The sequence below is a fragment of the Lepisma saccharinum genome, chromosome 4 (genome assembly GCF_977018435.1).
Source record: "Lepisma saccharinum chromosome 4, izLepSacc3.1, whole genome shotgun sequence".
Classification (NCBI taxonomy): Eukaryota; Metazoa; Arthropoda; class Insecta; order Zygentoma; family Lepismatidae; genus Lepisma; species Lepisma saccharinum.
In genome coordinates, this window is record NC_139232.1 from 113,224,935 (window position 1) to 113,247,849 (window position 22,915).

Sequence of the window (22,915 nt, forward strand, 5' to 3'; positions counted from 1 at the left end):
ATACATTTGTTACAGTCATGCAGTCGTAACTTTTACCTGATTAAATATAGTTTGAAGAAACCTTCACCACTGCTTTTCTCGTGAAATTCTAGCCTCATTTGATTCTATCACACGGGAAACCCGGGCTGGGTGTCTAAGATCGAAATTTTTCCGGCTTTGTCCCAGCATAAAGCGGCTCTAGGGCCCACCCAACCTTAAATCAAATGGTACCCGGGGGGATAAACGCGGTCGCAGCGTGGTGCTGATCACATCACCTCCAAGATGGCCGACATCGAAAATATGTGGGGTCCTACCCCCAGATACCCTAAATGTGCCTGCATGGCACGGTGCTATATGCACAGGGAACTTTACCTTTACCTGTATATATTGTATTCATTTCTGTACCGCTGAGTAACTGAGTTTATTTTTTACATACGCATATACGAACCCTCTACTATGCCAATGGCTGAGGGCCCTCTAAATGCTTACTTGTCTCCGCCCCCCCCCCCGCACTGCGGGGTTTTGCGGATTGTAGATCCGGCATTAATAATGAGGGAATAAATTCATCCCCGCCAGGAATACTTACCCGCGTATGCATGTATATTTCCGGGTAAAACATCCAAGATTCATGTTGTATTATCAGTGGCGTAGCCACTGCCGATGTGTGGGCCTGCAATGTGCTCTGTGTTCCAGAAATTTTTACAATCACAGTAATTCAACACATACTGTAACTCTCGCTTATATCGAAAAAATCGATCTAGGAAACTGATGTTGAGGTTAACAATGACAGTAGGCGAGCATTGAATAGAAAGCCCTGCAGTACAATTTGAAAGACGTGTCGGACTACCTCGAAAAACTTACCAAGGCCAAGATGAGAATTATAATAATAATAGGCTGCTAGGCCTTCCCGTTGGCGCAGTGGTAGCCTCGTCGCCTAGTAATCAAAGGGTCCCGGGTTCGATTGGACTTAAAACACCAAATCAATCAATCAATCTTGATTACTGTTGTATAGTGTGAGGTTGATTAATTTCCGCAGAACTTACATAAAGGTTAGGAGTAGATTGTGATTATAATCTTTGCGTTGGCTGACAGTACTACCGGTGAAAGTGAAAACTTATGCTTACCGCTACTACTAATGCGCATATAAATAACCAGGGAGTAAACTTTTCGTCACCAGGATCTAACAGTCTTTTTGGTATTCAGAATATAGTCCACTTAATTTTTTTTGACATTACTTTCTTTGTTAGGACAGCTGTTTTTATGTACATTTTTTAGCGATCTCCACTAGACATAAGCTAGATAATCAATAATACATGCCTTTACTTTTCATGTAATATTAATAATAATGTGTGTTAATATGTATTAATGACAATGACTCGAATTATTGTTATTATTAATTAAATCTATTTTAATAATATTATTAATGTACACATTCATCATATTAATTTATTATTCATAACCTTTGTTTATTATCATTATTGCATTCAGACAGTTGGTTTGGATCCCTCCCGAGATATTTTTCTAGATACACGCCTGAACGTAATTTGTCAAAGTGTTTCTGACTTTTGTGTTTGATCTAATATTGTTCTTGTCCTCATTGAAAGGCTTCTCTTCACTATAGGGTAACACTCTAACCGTAGGAGATGGGGTTTATACTACATCAATTAGCTACATGTGCGAGTTTTAGCAAGTTATTGGTTGAACTGTAAGTACAGCAATTTCATTTGTTTCTAATTGTAGACATTATTGTAACTGTTCTTTTGTGAGTAGCTACATTAACCACTGAAATGCGCTAGTGCAACGTAGCTAATTTGGAATAATTTCTAATATCTTTCTTGCACATAGCCCTCAATCTCGAATTGACTTTTCGTTCTCTTATTTTCAGTTCTAATTCTCAGTTTATAAGTGCGTCGTAAATTTTAGGAGCGCGTTCCTGCTGACAATCCTGATTACTAGGCATGAGCCAACTTAACTGCATGAAGTGACTGACATCTATGATGATCCTGGCCTACAGGAATATTTTGCTTTCGTAGAGGCAAATAATGCCCATTTAGACCTTAAAATTCCAAGTTTCTTTTCACAAACAAGAAATACAAAAAATAAAATAGAAAATAAACGGTCACTAATTACAAGGTTTGTCCAGAACTTTCGATCTGAGAGTGGGTGTACGTACGGTTAGGGGAGAGGGGATGTGTTCAGCTCCAAAATCCGCCCCTTACACTGTGCCTATATGCGTCCGTTGTTTCTTCAAGAGAGCATAGGTCTCTTATTTTACAGAGTTCTGTCTTGTCCTGTTTCCGGCTCATTCCAACAGGTCTCGAAGAACCTGGTCTCAATTTTTGCAACGCCGTTTCGTTACCACACTTGATGGCTGTATCCTACTAAATCAGTGGCGGATCCAGAAGTTACAGGTGGCAGGGGCGAATTTCAGTCGGGTACTTCACCAAGAATCAATTCCAACCTACACTAACAGTTGGGCTGAAAAGTTCGTAGGCTGACTCATAGATGGCGTTACTAGAATTAAATCCATGTGATTTTTACTTAGTACTAACCTTCAAAAGATACGTGTATAAATTTCACAGCTGCCGGTTAATTAGTTCGTGAGATATAGCATTGTGAGTGAAGCAGCTTTTGTTATTGCGAAAAAATGGATAAAAAAGAATTTCGTGTGTTAATAAAGCATTGCTTTTTGGCGAAAAAAAATACTGTTGAAGCCAAGGCTTGGCTTGATAAACATTATTCGGACTCTGCACCAGGAAAATCAACCGTTGAGAAGTGGTTTGCTAAATTTAAACGAGGCGAAATGAGCATCGAAGACGATGCACGCAGTGGACGCCCCAAAGAGGCTGTTACCGACGAAAACATCAAAAAAGTCCACAAAATAATTTTAAATGATCGTAAAGTGAAGTTGATCGAGATAGCTGAGACTTTAAAAATATCAAAGGAACGTGTTGGACATATTGTGCATGAATATTTGAACATGCGAAAGCTGTGTGCAAAATGGGTGCCGCGCGTGCTCACAATCGATCAAAAGCAACAACGTTTTGATGATTCGGAGCAATGTTTAGCGATATTCAACCGTAATAAAATTGCTTCCCCATCCACCATATTCTCCAGATCTGGCCCCCAGTGACTTTTTCCTGTTTGCAGACCTTAAAAGAATGCTCGCTGGAAAGAAATTTAGCACTGATGAAGAGGTAATCGCCGAAACTGAGGCCTATTTTGAGGCTAAAAAGAAATCGTACTATAAAAATGGCATCGAAAAATTGTATGACCGCTATAATCGTTGTATCGCCCTCGAAGGCAACTATATTGAATAATAAAATCGAATTTTGTCAAAAAAATATTTTTTACTATGTTAGCCTACGAACTTTTCAGCCCAACTGTTATATACACGATATGTGATATGGTATTATGTTAGCGTGCTTTTGTTTTCTTTTTTTCAAAAGTAAGTGTCCATTGCTGGGATGGATGGTTATTAATTTATGTTGTTGTCATCATAATCCCTCCCATTGTCACGGTAAACTGCAGGAGCAGATGTGAGGAGCAAAATTATTAAATAAAGAAACAAAACCCGTTCTCTGCTGTTATCTCGGGTTCGACCTGCTTCTGAGACATCTTGTAAAGTGGTTCGGTTCCAAATTAAAACTGTAGGTCCAGTTCTGATTACCTATCATGAGTAAAAAGTGTTTTTATTAAACTTTAATAAATATTCTCGAGCCTGTTAAACTTGACGATAAATGACAGAACAGTTGAGTCTTGACAAATAGCTATATGTACAAAAATCTGGCAGTTGGGAAGGGCAATCACCCCTATCGCCCTCCCCGTGGATCCGCACCTGTACTAAATTAGCATGTGGTTCGAGCTAGTGTTCGGGAATTTATGTTTTAAAAAGAACTGAGTTAGTCACAGTTACTCATTCTAGAAGACTTTCTATGTTTTGTTTGTGTTTCTGCTACATAATATAAAAGTCTATATATTTATATTATTAAAATGAATAAACGATGGAACAAGATGTGAGCTTGGCTTGAATGATTTTAATTCGACAAAATCGTACGTATCCCGGCCACCGTGGCACCTTTCATTCCAGTCTAAGCAAGATCCACTCCTTCGACAATCTACTCTTTAGCTCTAGGTACAGTGTGAAATTGAAAATGACGAATTGCAATACAGCGTGGATGTTGTAATGTTAGCATTCAACGAAGTCTAGCTCCTTGCGTTGGGCGATTCAACTAAAATCTTTTCACCTTAGCAACTAGGTGGCAACACGTGATTGGGAACAGAATTGCCAACGTTACAAATTTTTAAATTAACTTTTATTGACCATAACGTACTTCAAATGTTTTGTCAATAGCTTGATTTGTGTTGTTTATGTTGCCTTGGAGATTGCGCAACAACAATAAAATGGAATTAACTCCTGAACATTTTCGTGCGATGATTTTTTTTACGATTTTCGACGTGGATTATCAAGACAAGAGTGCATCGATCAACTTACTTCCACATTTGGCAATGAAGCCCCATCCTTTGCCACTGTGAAACGCTGGTATAACGAATTTAGTCGTGGCCGCAATTCGCTCACCGACGAGATTCGCGAAGGTCGTCCAAAATCAGTTGTTGTTCAAGAAAACATTGATGCTGTGCAAAACCTAATACTGCAAGATCGTCGTGTGACATACTGTGAGATTGAGGCAACCATAGGCATTAGTTCCACCAGCATATATAAAATATTACATGATCATTTAGCTGTGAGAAAGGTATGTTCTCGTTGGATCCCACACAATTTGACAAAAACTCAAAAAGACGCTCGCGTCAATTGGTGCAAACAAATGCTCAATAAATACAATCGTGGTGCTTCAAAAGACGTATATAAGATTGTAACAGGTGACGAATCATGGATATATGCATATGAGCCGGAACGTAAACAGCAGTCGACTGTATGGGTGTTTCAAGATGAACCCAATCCAACAAAAGTTGTTCGCGCTCGAAACACATCGAAACAAATGGTCGCCTGTTTTTTCTGGAAAACTGGTCATGTGTCAACTGTGCCTTTAGAGGAACGCAGAACGGTCAACTCTGAATGGTACACAGCAATTTGTTTGCCAGAGGTCTTCGGTGAAATACGGAAAACAAACAAACGCCGTCGGATCATTCTTCATCAAGACAATGCCAGCTGTCACACATCTCGTCTAACAACCGACTTTATGAACAGTCAAAAAATCGAATCGATGGGTCATCCGCCGTACAGTCCTGATTTGGCACCCAATGACTTCTTCTTGTTCCCGAATGTCAAGAATAAATTGCGTGGACAACGATTTTCGTCGGCGGAAAACGCCGTTGATGCGTTCAAAAACCATATTATGGAGGTGTCTCAAGAAGATTGGAAAAACTGCTTTGACAAATGGTTCGAACGAATGCAAAAGCGTATTGACCATAAAGGAGAATACTACTTCGAAAAACAATAAAGCAGTTTTCAATTCCAAATTCCTGTTTTTTCATTGTTAGGCTCAAAATATAAATAGTGACCCTCGTACTAGTTACAATTCTGTTACTGTAACTGTTAGTTGTAACTGCATTTACTTCCAAACATCTGTTCCAGCAGCCATTCGCATGCTGATTGGGTATTTCTACAGTAGCCTAATAAATAGAATAAATTGGAAACCAGCAAGTTATGGTGACAGACGGTATTTCGAATCATTAGCCTTGAAAAGATCAAGGATGGCCATTGGCTTCTTTGTAATCCCACCTGCGGGTGGCGCGTGTTACTAGGCGTTGGCAGCTGGCCTTCAAGGACACGAGGAGGTGTGGAATTATTACTGTATCGTTGCATTCTGGGGAGCTCAAGCATTAGGGCTAACTTAGGAAATGCTCCTACGGTTTAACATGGGGACAATGAGAGAGCTAGAGGAATGCTTTGCACAAATTTTCCCATCCGGGGGAATGCCATCCTCCCATATCAGTCCCCTTTACTTCCAGCACTGGTTGCATTGATCTCATTGACCACGTAGCATGGACAAACATTCTGGCGAGAAGATGCCTTACCAAGGGCGCTCCTGAGATTTCTGGAAAGAGTTAATGAAATTCGAGTGGTGTTGTAGCGATATTTTGAAACAAAAAATATTGTTCTCTGTGACTTGCAGGAAGTAAGGTACAGCAACTATTATTATTATTTGTTTTTTTAAGTAGGGTCACATTTAAGTTTACAGTCTATTTTACACTGATTATCTAACTACAAAAAAAAGCTTTTTATTCTACATGAATTAATATGTTAAATATATCCAGTTATACAAATTCCATATAAATACACAGAATATGGAAATTACAAATATATGCAGTTTTAAAAAGAACATAAGTAGTGGTAGTATTAGCAATGGTAATAATTATAATAATAACCACAAAAATAGCAATAATAATAATAATAATAAAAGTTTCTATAACTGCCCCCTCTGAGAAAAAATCCTGCGGCCGCACTTGTACAATATTCAAAGTTCACAAGTTACGACCATGAAAGCCAATGGGAGTAAATTGCACCCTGGATTTTTATATTCATTTGTCACTGAAGACGAATACTGAGATTGTACCTTTAAGTATGTTTTCCTTCTGTCATCCTCCCAGTCGTGGCTAACCTGTTCTTATATATAAGCGAAGTTTAAAAAAAAAAAACCAAAATTCCTAAAATCTACTTCTCCCTTTTTTTCCATCGCGGTTAACCAAGTGATGGGAATAAGAAGCGTTATATAGTTTTACTAGCACACTTTAAGATGGGATAACTTTTGCAGATGTAGTCATTACATTGAACTTTAATGGCCATTTAAGGAAATCAACTTACACTGATTCTAAGGTAATGTTGATGGAAGTTATGAGATTTCAACTTTAAAAAAACCTTCAAAATAACGTTACAAAATGCTCCCCCATTTGAGTGGAGGAGATAGGAGAGACTTTCAATTGAGGGGTATGACAGGAGACGATACGAAACACTACCATCTCTCTAACTGGCAAGACGCTGTGAATTTCTTTATTTTTTAAGGGAAGGAAGGGGAAGGTTTGTAGCATAATCCATGCATACACATTTCACAAGAGACGACTCTTTTGTGCCCAGGTGACTCCAATGCTCCGCCCTTGGGGCTGGTGAAACATCCGCTTCCTACGAAAGATCATGACAGGCATTTGCTTCTCGTTTATTGTCACAAACAGCCGGAGACTTTCACTCACCGGAGAAAACGAAGAACAATGTGCAAAATCCACGTTCCACTCGCCGACCAAGCGCAATTCTCTATTTCAAAATCTCGACGCGAGAGCAAGGAAAGGAGCTGTCTACCTCTGACATCTTTACAGCCCAGTTGCAGGGGGGAGGGGGAGGGGAAGAGTGAAGAGCTTATCTTGAACGAAGCTCGAATTTCTCAAGCAGGTTTGGTCTCTGATGTTCCACTGTTTAAACTCCCTTTGAGGCTCGAATGTACCTGAAACAAAAATATTTAGGATTAAATGCAGCAATGTTAGACCTGAAATGATCGGAAAAAGGAAAGTGAGTTTGTGTGTGCGTGCATTATTTCAGTCAGGACCTGAAGGGGAAAATATCTGTGAGGATGTTTGGTCGAGTTTGCTCCTAAGGTGCATGGTGCAGCTGGGGGGGGGGAATATCCCCCCTCACTTCGAGCACTGACTTCAGTACTAACGTATTTGTAATCAATCTCTTTTTCAACATCCTCATTATTTTTATCAATTTATTTTATTCCATAAGATTTACATACCGGGTGGTCCAAAAGTCCCGGAGCGGTCACATATAGTGAGAAATACACATCGAATCGGAAAACGAAAAAATACGTGTTGAATAAGTTAAAGAAAGCTATTCAATGATATCACGCGGTGGGCAACTGTGAAATTTTAAATGGAAACCCCCATTTTGTATTCTAGAATCGGAAAGAGGACTTCATTCCGAGTCCAACGAGATATCAACCATCCTCCTAGCTCAATTAGGAACGGAGATATGGCGATTAAAATAATAATAATAATAAAAAAAAAACGTGAAAATTTCATTAAACTCAAAAAATTATCAAAGGGACGTATCTCTGCCCCTAATTGAGCTAGAGTGAAAGCGATTGCAGATTCGGAATCTGCACGTCAAGACCTTTCAATAGAGTATATGGAAAGGTGTGTGTGTGTGTGTGTGTGTGTGTGTGTGTGTGTCTATGATCACATGCAGATTCCGAATCTGCGAAAATTTAAAATCGCCATATCTCCGTTCCTAATTGAGCTAGGAGGATGGTTGATAGCTCGTTGGACTCGGAATGAAGTCCTCTTTCCGATTCTACAATACAAAATGGGGGTTTCCATTTCGCAGTTGCCCCCCGCCCCACCCCAGGGGGCGGGGGTGAGGAATCAAGTGTGATATCATTGAATAGCTTTCTTTCACTTATTAAACACGTATTTTTTTGTTTTCCGATTCGATTTGTATTTCTCACGATATGTGACCGTTCCGGGACTTTTGGACCACCCGGTGTGTGTCGAAGGTTCAGTTATATCGTTGTAATTTGTATAGTTGAACTTCACTCTTGTCACAGAAAATGTAGTCAAAATATAATCATATAAAAATACAACTAATCGTAAAGGCACCGGAGGGATTCGAACCCTCGATCTCCTGTTTACTAGACAGGCGCTTTAACCAACTAAGCCACGGCGCCATGCTTCATAAGTTCTCCGTTTAACGGTAATAATAGCAGGAGTGTCTACAGGCGAACCGCCCCAAATTGGCGGGGGGGGGGGGGTATTTTCCTTACAATAATATAAAATTTGATAATATTTTTTCTAAACTACTACTAAATGTAAGAAAAAGTTTACACCTTGGCACCATGCTGCAATATATGCGATGAAGTTGCTAGTAAATTCGAGTTCTCTTTTTGCCATATCTCATTATTTTTATTAATTTTTACTCTCTCCGCACTGCTACATAAGATTTACATATGGGCAGTGGCCGCGATTAGGGGGGCATTCTCCCCCTTTTCGCCATTTTTATCCCTGCTGGAACCTCAAAAAAGATGCGCGTGGCAGTAGACTCGGTCTTTGTTTTATCGTGATTTCATCATGCTATGTATGCAATTTCGTCTGTAACACATACTGTTAAGTTGTAGCGATTACTTTCACAAAAATGTTTTAAGATTATGCCCCGTAACATTCTTCTAATAACACTAGACAACAAATTTTAACTTTTTGTTTTTTACAGAGGCCAAAATAGCTGATTTATATGGATTTGAGTGTGCTGAAGTTGAAAATGACAATTAAAAATCTAGATTAGCTCAGGTTTGGAAGTTATTGAAACTTTTATGTTCTTTACATATTATAATGGGCCATAGTCTAACAAGCGTAGCACTGCCTAACACACATTTACTTACCAAACAATTTACAGTGGTTTTGGGGTTAATTCGATGCACTGATCACAAATATGGAGTTTGTTTTTCTCGAATGGCTCTAGTTTTTAAGATACTGGGTGTTGAAGTTTATATTGCTACTGAAATACTGATACATATATTTTTCATATTCTATTCAAAATTTTTGAATGACAAGCTTGCTGATTCCATATATCACATCATTTATGTCAGACTAGTTTTTACAATGCAAACTAGTAAAATGTAACCTATTCACAAATCATGTTAAAAAATAAATCAAAGTGCTTTAGACTAAGTACATGAAATGCAAGTCAATTTAGTTAAATTAAAGATACACTATTAACAGCTACCTTGTTTACAACACGCGTTTTCTCTTCGCCTGCCTCTTATGGGGAAGATGAGAGTCTTTCTGCAAAGTTCAGCAGAAATCTACCAACATTGAAGCACTGAATCTTCCTTGGTATCGATGTTCCATTACAGAGATTTCTTGGTGAAACCTCTCACCATATTCATCACTAAACGCCCCACAATCTTCAGGGAAAACGTCGATCGATATGTGAGTGAATGAAGTGCATTTTGAGTGGCATGTTGCATTTCAGTTTCTCATAGGCACATATAAGGTCATTCACAAGTTCAATATAATTTTCAGCCCTCCTATTGCCCAAGAACAATGACGTAACTTTCCGAAAGAATTGCCACGCGTTTAGCTCATCAGGACTGAGAATACACTCGAATTGCTGGTCTCCAAGGACCTTACGTATTTGTGGACCAATGAATACTCCCTGCTTGATCTTCTCAGCACTCAGTCCAGGAAATTTTACACGCAAGTATTCAAATGCTCGTTCGTTGCTCTTATTCACTGCTTTTACAAATGACTTCATCAATCCTAGCTTTACATGTAATGGTGGTAACAGGACTTTACTGGGATTTAAAGTGGCTCCCATGAGACATTTTTCTTGCCAGGCAATAAAGCTTGTCGTCGTGGCCAGTCCTTCTGTTTGTAATGTAAATCCTTAGCACGACTGTCCCACTCACAAATGTAGCAGCAGTACTTAGTGTACCCACCTTGTAGGCGCATAAGCATACCGATGACTTTTAAATCAGCACATATGAGCCACTGATGCTTATCATAGTCGATGCTGTTTAAAATACCTCTTATCGTGATGTAACTTTCCTTTGCTAGGGCTGCATATGCCACTGGGATGTAAGGAAGCACATTGCCATTATGTAATAGCACGGCTTTCAAACTAGTTTTCGAACCATCTATGAAAAGTCTCCAATCGTCTTGTTTGTATAAAATATTGAGTTCTTGCATCAAACCTTCAACATCCGTACAGTATGTCATTTCGTTTGTTGTGTTGAAAAACCTTTCGAGTGGCTTTTGGCGTTGGCGAAAAGTACATACTCGAGCTTTATCTTCCAGAAGATTCCGCTCCATTAAACGAGAAGCTAATACTTCGGCTTTATGTTTTGGAAGGTCCAAGTCTCTAACAAGATCATTGAGTTCACTTTGCGTGATTTTGTGCATTTCGCTATATGATGTTGGTGTAAAGGTGGGATCGTTAGATGTGGAAGGATAAGGACGTGACAAACTTCATATAGCACGAAAGCGTACCAAAATCTCTAAGATTGTTTTTTTACTTTATCTCAAAAACGGGAGCCAAAAAACAAAAACTATTGTCATTTTCGAATTCAGCGTACCAAAATCTATAAAAATTGGGCATTTTCCTTTCTGTAAAAATTTCATTGTTGAACAGTGTAATAAACCTAAATGCTCTCGTAGTTAGGTTAGGTTCTGTTAGCATTAAAATAATATCGCTAAATGCTTTCTAAAGAAAAGGTTCTAAATTACCTGTACATTCATTCCCACTAATCATAAACTTGCATTTCTCTCGTCTTAATCTGTTCTTAAGATTTGTAACATCCTCTTAGCAGACGAATTACGTGGCAGGAGCAAAATTGACGCTTATTCTTACTCCTGACACTCGCGTGGCAGCAGACTCGGCCGGAAATATACTGTCTTTGCACCTCCAGTTTTGGAACCCAATCGCCGCCACTGCATATGGGAATGTGTTGAAGCTTCAATTATGTCGTTACGTCCTGTCAGTTAGGACGTGTAATCAATATATAATCCTAAAAAAAGGACTAATAATCGAAAAGGCACCGGAGGGATTCGAACCCTCGATCTCCTGTTTACAAGACAGGCGCTTTAACCAACTAAGCCACGACGCCACACTTCATTATTCCTCTCTCACTCATATCGGTTGAGTGTGTCGCAACGGGAAGAAAATGACCGTGTAAAGTGAATTTTTACGTGTTATTAGTGCAATCCCGATCATGCCTTGCAATCAAGGGGTCCCCGGTGGAGGCACTTGCACGTTGGTTCGGGTCCCAATATAAGGAAAGGGCAGAAAATATATGTTTGGGAACCACTTCTAGAGTGTTTGAAGGTTTTATACAGTCCACTCTTTAGGTTCAAAGTGGGATCCGAACTATTGTGTGCATCGAACCCGGGACCCCTTGATTAAGAGACCACTGCTAGAGATTAATATTATATACTCTGAAAGTTGTTCTTCACATAAATAAGAGAATAGGATTACACACACACACACACACACACTATCAACTTAATTGTAAATTACGCCTAACTGCCAGAATGGATGCCTGGGCATCTTATTTTATTATTATTATTATTATTATTATTATTATTATTATTATTATTATTATTATTTTATTTCTTTGTGCTAACCGTTGGCTGTATGCACTACATGGTGATTCAAATTGAATATTCATTTGACACATGTATGAATAGTATGCGAAAACAAAACAAAACAAAACAAAACACATATAAATTGCACAATGCTGGTTCCACAGAACACGTAAGTACTAGGACAAGCTAGTAGTTACGTGTCTTTTCGCTGTCCGCTATCGCCTTTCCTCGTCTTTCCCTCACTTCCCACAAGTACCTCCCCACTCGTTGCACTATCTCACTTATGATTCCTCTTCTATCTTCTACCACTTCCATTATTTCCCTCCCTGTTACGTTCTTAACCCACTTGTCTCGCAAATCACTCGTAGCGGGGCAGGCAGATAGCAGATGCTCGTCCGTCTCCTCCTCCCCGCACAAAGAGCATATCGTTTCCCCTGCTTCATTCTTCATTTTTATTTGTTTCCAGTCCCCAGTCTGAACCATGCTAACCCTCCCATTTCTTTTTTTTGCCTACCAAATGTATGTATCTTGCTTTCCCCAATTCCCTTGATTTCTAATGATCCCTTAGTGAAGTCTTCGTCTGACAGTCGGCTAGTATTCCCTTGCTAGCTCTGAAGCCAATACTTTAAAGCTCTCATCCGAGCTTGCACTGTCTCTCTGACAAGCTGCTGCTTCGTAACTGTTCCCTTTATATTTAAAAATAACGTTAGTTAATAATTAATGATTTGTAGAAACTCTTCGGGTGTCTTTTTATTTATTTATTTATTTAACAGAAGATTCCAAATACAGCGTTAGCCATTTTACATTGGAACGTATTAACAGAACATAAGGACAAAAATAATAACAAAAAAACAACAAAAATAATAACATAGAAAAATTACATGTGGTTAAGAGACTTACATACTTTTAATTAACTTTCTTCTAAAACGGTCCAGATTTTCAAAAATGTCTATTTGGTTTCCTAGATTATTATATTCGCTGGGCAGTCTATGGAACAGAGAGCGTTGGATGAGGCACAATCTCGGCTTCTGAGAGGCAAAAAGTTGAGTGCTTCTTGTTGAGCGGGCAGGCACACGAAGGTGAATTTCCTGAAAAAGCGGTCACTTCTGATGTTGCCACTATGTTGTACGTGATTCCATCTCGTACTCTAGCCAGGAAACTATACAATTTATAATTTATCTTCATGACGTCATATGTCAGAATTTATCTCTTATAATATCATTTTCTCATTTGTTGTGCAATAATTCTTTTATGTTTAGGACATTGGATCTGAAAGCGGATTGTAAGCGCAAATATTAACAAGGGAATTTTAAGCATGAAATCACCCGATCACTGAGCGACAAGCGACATAACACGTGACGTGGAGCTTTCACCGAAGTGGCAAGCGACAAGCGACAAGCTACACGAGCTCCTCCAGCGTGTAAAAAAATAATAAAAAAAATAAGAACACTCACGACCAAAAGACCCAGGCGACCATCGATGGGGTCTGGTGTGGGGCACATCCAGCTGCTAACAGTCACTAAAATTAATTGCTAAGAGCTCTAAACCTGGTGCTTCTAACTTAACAATTTCTAAGCTACAGGGTGGACCAAAAGCAAGGTTACGCAGAGTAAAATTAAATTTACAGCATGTGTTCAATATGGTCCCCGGCTGCTTGATAGCATGCTTCAATTCGATTCTCCCAGTTCCGTTAGATGTCTGGTGGGTGTGATTTGTGAAATGGCTTCTGCATGATCCTTTCTTTGAGGTGGTCCATGTTGTTAATCTTCTCTGCGTACCCCATGACCTTTACGTGGCCGCACAGATAATAATCCAGAGGTGTTATGTCTGGTGACCGTGCTGGCCATTCAACAGGGCCTATTCACCTACCTGGGAACTGTTCGTTCAATGCGGTGGGGCACTGTCATGTTAGAACATGTCGGGAAAGCTCCCTTGTTCATTGAGGATGCTCGGGAAAACACTCTCTTGAAGCATTTCCTGCATTTCCTTGTACCCTTCAACATTGAGATTACCTTCCATGAAAAAAGGACCGACGACGGTTGTTCCTCATATGCCACAACTAGTGTTGCTCACGAGACGAGACTTTGGCCTGTCTCGTCTCGTGAAAATGCTGTGAAATGCTGTCTCGTCTCGAAAATATTCGTTTGTCTCGAGACACATGATCAATCTCGTCTCGTCTCGAATTTTTAAAAGCCTGTCCCGTCTCGTCCCGTGGGCAACACTAGCCACACCAAACCATCAACTTTCCTGCCCATTGCATTTTGCACGGATCAATCCAATTGGGGTTCGTATCACTCCAATACCGCCAATTATGCTTATTGTCTTCGAAATTAATGATAAAATTGGCTTCATCACTGAACATATTGGAAGACGAAAACAGTGGATTCTGCCTGATGTGTGCACGTGCCCACTATTTCGTTAACATGTCAGAAACCTGCAAAAAAAAAAAAAAAGAGAAAATACTACATTTTACCTATGTGACCTGACTTTTGGTTCACCCTATAATTCCGCTTAGTTCTAAAAATGCATATGTGGTTAGGTTAGGAGGGCCAGGTTTAGCAATTAGTTTTAGTGATCCTTAGCAACTGGATGTGCCCCGCATCAGACCCGACCACGATGCACGCCACGGCCCAGTCCGAGTGACACGCAAGCGACAAGCGAAGCGTACAGTCAAAGTTTTATACGTCTGAAGATTTGTTTCGAAGTTATACGTGTCGCTTCGGTCTGAAAGCTCCTTAGGTAGCTAATTCGGTAATTTCTCGTCTAAAATTGCCTTGCTCTATTAGCCTATTTTCCGCTTACAAGCGGCTTTAAGTAGGTTAGACTCAATGCCCTAAGCATGAAAGAGTTACTGCACAAAACAATGAGAAAATAGAAAAAAGAACTGCTAACAGATAAGTTCTGACACATGACGTCATGAAGATAAATCGAATACTTTCCTCTGGCTAAGGTCTAACGAGTCATGCAAAGCAACCCAGCTGACGCAATGCACATTCACAACGTCATTCTTACTCTTGATCTTGATGGTACGAGCGTGCAAGGCGCCGTGGCTTAGTTGGTTAAAGCGCCTGTCTAGTAAACAGGAGATCGAGGGTTCGAATCCCTCCGGTGCCTGCCGCTTGGGTTCTATTTTGTTCTTGCTATCTGAGAAACGCTGAACCGCGAGAAGTAACAATTGATCTTGCAGTAACTTTATTGTTATTCCCTTTTGAAAGGCGTCTTCTACCAATCAAGGAAAGGTAAAGAAATCAATAAAAAGTCAAGAAATTATACTTGTGGTCAAGAACTTTTGCTATTATAATGACTGAGAATAATTACCAACTCACACAAATAGTTCATTGTAAGCCACTGTTCATTAAGTTAAAATTTATGACTGTGATAAATCTATATATTTACACTGTGCTGTTGTATGTAAAGAAAAATTTGCCACAGCTACAAAGTAGACAAGATGTACATTCCTATACTACAAGAAACATTAGGCGTATAAATATACGCTATCATAGACTCTCAAAATCCCTGAATAGTTATGAAGCTCTAGGATTAAGACTATTAAATAAGCTACCTCTTGATGTGACAAATATGCCTATGAATGTACCACCGTTGTACTCAACTCAACAATTTCTTGAAATTAAAAATATTGTATTTTAGTGCAACTTAAACATAAAACGGGTTATAATTTTATATTATTTTATAATATATTTCACATGTATTTTGTTTTTGACGTTGTCTATTGCTGTACAAGCTTAATGACAATAAATTATTATTATTACTGATTGATTTGGTTTATTTTACTGCCCCTTCTGACTAATCGCGAAGATAAGGATGTATGATGGTAAAGTAAGATGGATGAAGGGACAAAGGACGACAACATGAGGCCCACATATGTTTATACTGGCTGTGAGTCCAGACACCAGACCATTACTATTCTGCCAAATGCAGCCAAGATGCATTAATAGATAAAGCAAGTATAATTCTCTTTTAAATACAGCTTCAGTTTACATGTTGACTGGGCTTTTGGTAGGAGGTTTTCATTAAACAGATATTTATTTTCTTTATTGCTAATTTCCAACTTTACCTAAGTAGGGATCGAATGAATAAAGGTAAAGTCAAAGTCAATTATTTTGGATTCGTTATTTTGGTACGATATTGAATTTGCAAAATGATTGTAAGGACAGCAAAATAATTTGAAAATGAGGTTTTACCGCTTCGTGGAGATTATCTCCTCGTAGATAGTTTTAATTGCTGATAAGAAGTCTACATTTTATAACTTTATATTTTGAGGTTTTGGAATATTAGTTTTTGAACAGACAATTTATTTTGCTGTTGAGGTCCTCTCAGTGGCGGCGATTAGGTTCCAAAACTGGGAGGGGGTAAGGTGCCAAAACTTGGGGACAAGATTAGTTTACTTTCCCTTGGTAGATAAGGTTTAGCATAGTGCGTGAGCAAGAGTGGCAACAAGTGGGGGCAATAGCCCCCCTAATCGCCTCCTCTGGGTCCTGTCCATAGTTTTAGTTAAGGGGCTGGCCCCGTATTGTGTAACTAGCATTAATATAACCTATGTACTGACATGCCCATAATTTAAAAATCAAATGTTATTTCTCAACATCATCCAATGATACATCACAAGGATATCACAGGTAATGGAATCGTTGTTTACCCAGAGTGCCTTAACGCATTTTCCGCAGTTGTCAGGCACGCCCTCTTCTGGCGAAGATTGAGTTGCGACAGGAAAGAATGACAGACGAACAAGTATGACGAAACCCTCGTCACACGTCTGTACCGAGGCAGTGGCGTGTTTACCCTTACGTGAAAGGTCAAAAGCAAGTAACAGATTGGATTGACCTCGCGAAAAGACAACGACGAGAATGAAGAAAGGAAACTTTCACTGGGTTCATCAGAACGGAACCAGCTTTCTGCCGTGCGAGAGAGGTGCTTATTTGTTCACTGCGTCTTAGTAGGGGCGGGGGAGTATAATCCATTGGATGCGCCCCCCCCCCCCCCGAGGGCACAAAGTGTGGTCCCAGGAGGTCGACGCCACGTATGGTGTTGAAATATCACAGACAAATGGTTGTAATCAACGCTGAGGTTAGATGTTGACTAAAATGTGGAAAATGTGATGTGCTCTCCTGAGACCACTGTCTTGTTTTTTAAGTGCATGTTGCCATGCCTCAAACCTTTTCTATCGCCTGCTACTCTAGGAGAGAGAAGATTTGTTGATTTTTCTCGATATTTCATACCGGAGCATCATAGGATTAATCAACACGTAAACAAATAAACAGCCTTCCAATTTAACAAACGATAGTTATATCACAGGTAGGCTAATAGAGACTGGATTACACTTTGGACTTTTCTATCGCCATCAGAAATGAATATTTATTATATTATTTATTATATGTACTACAGTAAATCTGCTCACGTATACAGTCATTCATCAATATCTTGGCGTTACTATCGAGATGAAAACTGCAAGTGCTGGCCTGAATACAAGGGTGAGCAAGCGCTCCCCCCCCCCCCAAGACGCCACCAATAATGGAAACTGAAATGAATAGCAATTTGGCCGCCATATTGTCATCACTCTGCTCCAGTGGTCGTGCTGTGAGTCCATCGACTGATATCAGTGTTGGCCTGTCGAGGAGAATAAAAAGAACAGTCCAAGAGTAAAATTAGTTAATTAATTTTAAGAATTGTTGGTGTAATAAACGAAAATATCTAAAAGTAGTTCACCAGAAACATCCTCTTCCAGTACTCAGGTAATATTTTGACAAAAATTGTCGACCGGTTCGTGAGATAATCAAGACCAAAATACCCCATAAGCTTACACAGGCTTGACGAGGAAAATACTCAAATTTTCGCCAGGGTGTAAGATCACCTTAAGATAAAAATATCTGCGGTCACGGTACCAACAGCGTCGTCCTCCATTTCCTCAATTTTTAGTGACATGGTGTGGTCAGCACCAAGGACTCCTTGTGGACTCTAAGGGTGGAATGTCCCTTCCGGATGCAGAGCCGAACAAAAGAGTCCACCAAGGACAGACAGGAATGGGATTTTTCGGCGGTAAAAGGAATGACTAATTCAAGCGTTGAGAGACAAAATGCACACAGCAACTCAATGTCAAAGTAATTAAGGGAGAACGCAAGGTTGGAACCACTCGTTTCCATGTTCAATATCCCTCACTTCCACCATAATTCTTACGCATGGAAGCTACGTCCACCACTGAAGGTGTGGGAGCCAACGTCCATTTAGCTGAGATAGCAAGAGCTAATTGACTTACAAATTAATGCACTGTTTGTTACCTTGAGTTCCGTTTCAACAGGAATTCCGCTCTGGAAAAGTTACGTAAGCTAACATGTAACATCTACAACGCCATCTTACGAGCGAGGCATCTAAATGGTTCATCTGGAAGATTCGAGCTTATATCCTGTCTTCGAGTTGTTTCATAATTGGAGCCGTAATCGAAATTATGATCATAAAGTGTTTTTCCTCTAGTTATAATTGTATATCGGGCAAAAGCATACAAAGTAAAAAGGGCAGATTCCACAGATTACTGCTGACTCCATGCACGAAATTCCATTGTCCTTGTGAAGTTCATTTCAGCCACTGATCTTCCAACATTAATCACAGTATTATGTATTGTTCTTCCTATCTTGATGAATTCTATGGTATGGATTAGTTTGGTGTGAATCTTTTAAGATTGTGATGATATTCTTCTCGCTTAATGATTCGGGTAACTCCGGATTAGAATTCGACTCGTACTTTCCAGAGAATTCCAGAAAGACATGGTGGAACAAAAAATGAGAACGGTGATGTACCACGTGGAAAAGAGGTTGACAATTGAGTGCTTCCGAAATGCACACCTTTTACACTTCTAACGCCCATGTAAGCTCTACGCCCACAGGGCCTTCCCGATGGCATAGTGGTAATGCAGTCGTCTTGTAATGAATGGGTCCCGTGTTCGATACCCGATGGAGGCACATGGCACAGTAGTTCGGATCCCACTTGAAACCTCGGTCCAGTCCCGATTAGCTTGTCGGTGCATAAATTAAACTTACAACAACAATTCAAACAAACAATTCCACGTTCAGCTCAACAGGGAGGTCATGTATACGCTCCGGACAGTGGTGTGACGTCGGTACTGTAATGTGGTGGACGCACTTAATCAAGCGCCCCTGGGTAGAGAATAGAAGAGGAAACGATTTGATTGATTGCATTAAGTTATTTTACGTCATTTTCTGCCACTTTGGCTAATCGCGACCATAAAGATGAGTGATGATATGATGAAATTGATGAAGAGGCATCCACAAAGAACAACGATACTCAGACCGGGGTTCGAACCCGGGACCCTTGGGATAGTAGCTCGCTCTGATAACCACGCAGGAAGCGATTGAAGGTGAAATAAAGCAAGAGAGTGAGGTAAGAGGAGAGAGAGAGAGAGAGAGAGAGAGAGAGAGAGAGAGAGAGAGAGAGAGAGAGAGAGAGAAAGAAAAAATCACACCAAAACAGAGAAATGAGATAAAAAGCAAACGGAGAGGAAGAGAAAGATAGCGATGGAGAAGAGGAACAGAGGAAGATTGAAAAGAGAGAGAGAGAGAGAGAGAGAGAGAGAGAGAGAAGGGGAGAAAAAGGGAGACAGAGCTCTACTGCTAAACAGACTCAGACTTAAAAGAGTGAGAAAGATAGATAGAGAGAAAGAAACAAAGAGAAGAAAGAAAGCAACCGGTGGAAGAAAGAAAGAAAGAATGAAGGAAAGAGGGGCAGGGACATATTATTCCTTTCAAACTTATAAGAACGAGTGAACTGACTGAGTTTTCTACTTCATGGAGGATATGTCCATGACAGGCACTTTAGAAATATATTTCGGTGGGGTCCGAAACAAGTGTTTAAATAATAATAGTAGTAGTAGTAATAATAATATAATATAATATAATATAATATAATATATAAATGTTTAAATTTAAATAATTAAATATTAATTAAAATATGTAAATGTATTGATATTACATTTTTATTATTACATGAATACGTAAAAAGATGGTAAAAGAATATAGATATAACATAATATATTTATTACCTAGCTTGCGTGTACTTGCGATTGCCAAAATTTGTATAAAAACAAGGAAATTAATGTCAAATGGATAAAGAATTGAATATTTACTGAATAATAAAAAATGCTGTTAGAGCCAGTTGACGAAAAGTAAAGTTCCTGATTAATATCTAATGCAAATTATTATAAGTAGTAGTGTGCATAAATCTTCTTTGGTCCTGTCCTTCAAAGCTGTAAGATCCAATATAATAATCCCTTCCTTCCAAGTTCATGGGAAATAAATAACCATCGATTACAGTGCAACAAATGCTAGAAAGTATATTTTCATTATTTTAGTTTAGTACTTGTTAAGTCTTTCGGGGGGGGGGGTCCGGATCCCCTGGAACCCCTCTCTAAATACATCCTTGGTCCATTAATATAGCTTTACGATTTCCTCCCTCCAATCCTTCTGCACAGAAGTAGAGAGCTCCGTGTGCCAATTAGGCTCCACACGAATTATGGGCCAGTGGACGTATTATATGCATTCCCGCAGTTTTCGGTAGCTTCCCCCATTACCTTCCATGGCCATCCCTGAGACCCATCAGTTGAACAAATCTCGGGAAGATGCAAGGACGGCGTGTATGAGGTTCACATCACATGGAGGACCTTGACACGAAGATCACTTGCATATAAGTCTCCTCCTCGAAACCCAAGGCCGGAACAGACAATATAATTTCCACAGGCTTTCGTGAGATAAAAGATTTTTCTTATGGAATACACATATTGTTGAAAAAGTGAAAGTTTGTACCTGGAAATTCAAATTCAAAGATTAAAGCCAGGGTTTCAATTTACGACAACTGGACCATGGGGGGAAAATGAATTGAGTTATAACAGAGAAGAAATTCTCAAGAAGCCAGCCTTGGAACTAAAGAATTTAATCGTGATATGATCCATATTTTTATGTGACGTCACAACTTTAAAATACGTCACTGATATATTATACTTTTATGAAAGGACACGTAAATGTTGTGTTATTACGCGTATATGTAATATTGCACCTTGTTTGTAATGTATATCTTTTGTTTAATGTTTATTGTATTTATGCTCTATTATGAGTAGTTTAATGTATCTTCATGTTCGCGAGAGTGCACTATGTGAATTTGTACTTCTAAACATGTGTAGATGTCAGTTTTGTTGATAGTATCCTTTTGTAGATAGTGAGTGATTCATCTGTACTTGAATCTGTGTTCTCGAAAATAGTATAAAAGCGAGGATATCGCGTAAGAAATAACACACTTTCGCCACGGATCGACGAAGCTTTTAAACTTAAAAAGAACTCCTCGGTGTTGTGCATACATCCTGGTATGGTAGTTCGGGGCGCAAGCTAGGCCTATGTGATCATAGGTACGCCGATAGCCATGCATTGAAGCTATGCACAATACTACAAATATTCTACGTTAAATAATAAAGCTAGCCTAAGGATTAATTTTGAAATAAAAGGCTAAAGAGCAAATATTGGCTCAGTTATTATTGCATATCTCTTGGTGTGGTAGTTTGGGGCGCAAGCTAGGTCTATTAGTGTTGCCCACGAGACGAGACTTTGGCCTGTCTCGTCTCGTGGAAATGCTGTCTCGTCTCGAAAATATTCGTTTGTCTCTGGACACATGATCAATCTCGTCTCGTCTCGAATTTTTAAAAGCCTGTCCCGTCTCGTCCCGTGGGCAACACTAAGGTCTATGTGATCATAGGCATGCCGATAGCCACGCATTGAGTTTATGCGTTTTTAGTTGAGTCAATTCATCGACAAAGCGAAATCCTCGCCTTCGTCTCAAGTATATTCGCATTATAATTGCCATAAATAAAGAATAAAGCCTTTTAGTTTATCTACTGCAGCAATGTGGTTTTATTTCTCTGTGCTGTGAATATTGTATTTGCCTAACACTATCCCTGTACCTGAGAGGAGTCTGTGTACTTCACCGAGTCTCATCGTTCACCGCTGATTATTATTAAGTTATTATGTATTAATAAATATAATAATACGTTTAATAGTATAATAATACAGGCATGAACGTATCAATCGGTCATTTTACCTTCAATGACATCAGTCCCAAAACAAATTATCGGTAGTAATATATGTAATTTTTTAAAGAAAATTGAAGATAGCGATAAGGAGAATTGGTATTGGTTGTCAGATATTTGAATTTGATTGTCAAAAATCCATAATACATTTTTCACACTGTAGCTTAATGAATCGTCAACCTTATCCTACACTTTAACCTCAAATTTCAAAGATTTTGACTGTACAATGAAGATATTAAAAATTTAGTAAAGTTGTGCAACTCATTACTATTGCTCCACTCTGTAGATAGGGTTTCTGATCTCGAAAATTTTCACACTTGAAAAACTTAGGATAATTTTTCTATTCTTAAATAAAAGCTTATAATCTAAGAAATGCAACACATCTATGCTACTCAACGTTTGTCTTATTAGAATATATTCTACACGATATTGTTATAAAATATACAATAAGTTCATTGTGCATTGCACAAGAATAAAGGACTGCTACACGTAAAATAAACTTAACTACGTAATTTTTTCATGTGTAGGCCCGTACGAAAAAATTAGTTAAATGTATAGGAGTGTATTTTCTTCACATATGTGGTGGTAGAATAGAAATACCTATATATAGAATTTTAAGTTTCTGTGTGAGGAGTGAAATCATTATTGGGAACCTCAGAAAGAAAATATTGTATATTGATGTCCAGGTTCCGATTTGTGTAATTCCGATATCATCATGACAAACACGTGTTTTCTAGACGAATCAAA

At 39.1% G+C, this 22,915-nt stretch overlaps 3 non-coding genes across 3 annotated transcripts; 1 reads left to right on the forward strand and 2 right to left on the reverse strand.

Annotated features, from left to right (window-relative positions):
• Positions 1–8,583: 8,583 nt before the first annotated feature.
• On the reverse strand, positions 8,584–8,657 carry TRNAT-AGU (transfer RNA threonine (anticodon AGU)). The gene has a single exon. It is a non-coding gene; the product is annotated as a tRNA-Thr (tRNA).
• Positions 8,658–11,517: 2,860 nt separating this feature from the next.
• TRNAT-UGU (transfer RNA threonine (anticodon UGU)) lies at positions 11,518–11,591 on the reverse strand. The gene has a single exon. It is a non-coding gene; the product is annotated as a tRNA-Thr (tRNA).
• Positions 11,592–15,109: 3,518 nt separating this feature from the next.
• TRNAT-AGU (transfer RNA threonine (anticodon AGU)) lies at positions 15,110–15,183 on the forward strand. Its single transcript has one exon. It is a non-coding gene; the product is annotated as a tRNA-Thr (tRNA).
• Positions 15,184–22,915: the final 7,732 nt, after the last annotated feature.